Genomic DNA, 2,769 nt, shown 5'->3' with positions numbered 1-2,769 from the left:
TACAAGCTCCTTAGGCGACTCTCCTATGGCATGTGGCCTACAGAAAAGGCCATCCTGTAGACCCAAGTGAGGAAAAGATGTGGGTTCATATTTTAAATCTGACATTAGCCTGCAGCTGTTCAAAAAGTCAACAGGGAAGCACATAAGAAAAGAAACTCCTAAGCTTCCTAGACACTAGTCCTTTCCTTCCAACCTCTGTCCCGTATCTACATACTGAATTTACAGACTTTATTTCATTACATGGCCTTTTCCCAATAGGCCTATCGTACAACACAGTAGCAGTCATACAGAAGCCACTGTCGTCCTCAGGCCTCTGCAAATCCTTGTCCTGGGAGAATGGCCAGGACTAGACGCGTTCTCTTTCAGACCTGACTCTACCACCTACATCGTTATCACACAAAGGCTGCTTCTGGTGCCCAGTTTAATTCCTTATGAGTATCAACCAAAACCCCCTGTGACGCATAGCCAGGAAAGACAAAAGGAACATACCCAAAGAGCCCAACCTAGAAAACTCACAAAGCTGGGGGTGGGGGAACAGTAAAACTTGATAATTGCTGAAACTGTCCCAGTGGGTCACACTGTCACATGGATTCACTCTCCCAGGCTGGTTTTGAGTTCTTTTGTATAATTCTGTAAGGTGGGGAGAAGCATCCAAATTGTGAGTTGAGCTTCTTGCTGGTGTCCTGAAAAATATGTTTACCTAGAGAAAATTATTGGGAATAATTTACTAATAAGGGAAGTTATCAGGAGAACCAAGTCTTCACGGGGCTGGCAAAAAATTGTCAAAATACTCTTAGGACACAATTAACAGGATTCAAGGATGACTTCTCCAGGCGGAAGCTGATGGCCAGCACAGCCTGCCTCGCCTTCACCTCTGGTAACAGTATCTTTTCTTAAAAACAGAGTAGGGTTGGGGTGGAAAGGAGATAGGGGACTAGATGCTAAGAGAGACCAAGTGACAAACCCATCTTACAGCTCTTTTACCTTGTAAATAACAAATAGTGAGTTTGATGGTGGCTCTAAGCAGAGGCTTAAAAATAGACCAGCAGTGACTGAGTGACCCAAGTGACAGTCACTGTCACAGCCCTCTTCTGCTGGGAGAGGAGGAAACAACCTCCGTTAGCCATCAGAAGTGTTACCATAAACCAGCACTTTAAGTCTGTGTTTTCTTGAATGGGGCTCCAGGCAAGGAGACATGGGCTTGGCGGGCCTCGGTAACCTGGTTCATGGCAGGAAAAGCCCCGGGGGCCAGGGGAGCTGGGCTGCCAACTCTGATTTGCAACCCCTGCTTCTTCCACTCGTCCCTCTTCTCTTCCAGCTTAAAAGACTCCATAAGTAGTTCTCCAGGTATTCACTGCCCTTGGTAAGCATGCAGCAGGGTGAGCAGGGCGTTCTCGCAGACCCCGATTTTCTTGGTTTTGTTTAAACACACACAGCAGAACATTCCTGATAAAGGGGAAAAAAGATTGCAATTTCCTTAACTCAAAAAGCTAATAATAATAATAATAATAATAATAATAATAATAATAATAGGAAACCGCTCCAAACCAAAGTCAATAGAACAAAAGAGAAATATTCAGAGACTCGGAGGCTTGCAGTGTAAGACTGAGCACATTAGTTACTCCACTCACAGTGTCAAGTTAAACCACTGTCCCCCTCCCCACTGAGTACCCCTTGCCCACCCCACCCCCCTCTTCAGCTCCGCCTCGTTGTGCAGCACTGTCCCCAGATGTGGGGACATACAAGTTCTCCTCAAAGCTTTCTGTCAGTTCAGTACTTCACTCCCGGAATAAATTCCTTGGCATCTGGGTTCAGCTTACTTTTGCTCAAAATATCTTCAGAATCGTGGCCGTTGCTGACTGACAGTCCATTTAACTGCTGCTGCAACTGTCCCATGGTCGGAGGCAGGTCTCGGGAGGGGATAAACCAGTCCTGGTCTTCTTCATCCAGCATCTCCTGGAAACAGCGGTCTAAGAAATCTTACTCCTGCAGCTCCTCCTCCACCTGTCTGTTGAAATCTTCTTCATTCTCCATCCACATGTACTCTGCAAATGGGTTTTCCTTCTCATCGTGCCCATTTAATCCTTGGTCCTCTTTGGATTTTCATTGGGCGATATATTGGCTACACTGGATACATTCATTATGATAAAACCTGGGCTGACCGGAAGCCCTTCCTCCAGACCGAACTCCGCCCCTCCTCCGAGAGCCTCAGCCATCGCCGCAAAGGTCGCCGGCGCCAGAACAGTCTTGGCTTCCAGTTCCAAAGTGCGAGCCACAGCACAGGAAAAAGCCTGGTTCAAGTTTTTATTTATTTATTTATTTATTTATTCCCATAATATTTTATTGTCAAATTGTTTTCCATACAACACCCAGTGCTCTTCCCCTTAAGTGCCCTCCTCCATCACCACCACCTCTTTTCCCCCCTCCCCCTTCCCCTTCAACCCTCAGTTCATTATCAGCATTCAATAGTCTCTCAAGTTTTGCATCCCTCTCTCTCCCCAACTCTCTCTCCCTCCTCCGCTCCCCCTGGTTCTCTATTAGGTCTCTCTTGTTTTCCTGCTAGACCTATGAGTGCAAACATATGGTTTCTGTCCTTCTCTGCCTGGCTTACTTCACTCAGCATGACACCCTCAAGGTCCATCCACTTTCCTGCAAGGGGCCATATGTCATTCCCTCTCATTGCCATGTAGTACTCCATCGTGAATATATACCACATCTTCTTGATCCATTCGTCAGGTGATGGACATTTCGGCTCCTTCCATGTTTTGG

At 46.5% G+C, this 2,769-nt stretch overlaps 1 pseudogene; it reads right to left on the bottom strand.

Moving 5' to 3' along the window:
- Positions 1-1,707: 1,707 nt before the first annotated feature.
- Positions 1,708-2,141, bottom strand: LOC115285467 (annotated as a pseudogene).
- Between the last annotated feature and the right edge of the window lie 628 nt (positions 2,142-2,769).

The sequence above is a fragment of the Suricata suricatta genome, chromosome 1 (genome assembly GCF_006229205.1).
Source record: "Suricata suricatta isolate VVHF042 chromosome 1, meerkat_22Aug2017_6uvM2_HiC, whole genome shotgun sequence".
NCBI classification, from domain to species: Eukaryota; Metazoa; Chordata; class Mammalia; order Carnivora; family Herpestidae; genus Suricata; species Suricata suricatta.
This window is presented reverse-complemented; position numbering and strand designations above follow the sequence as displayed.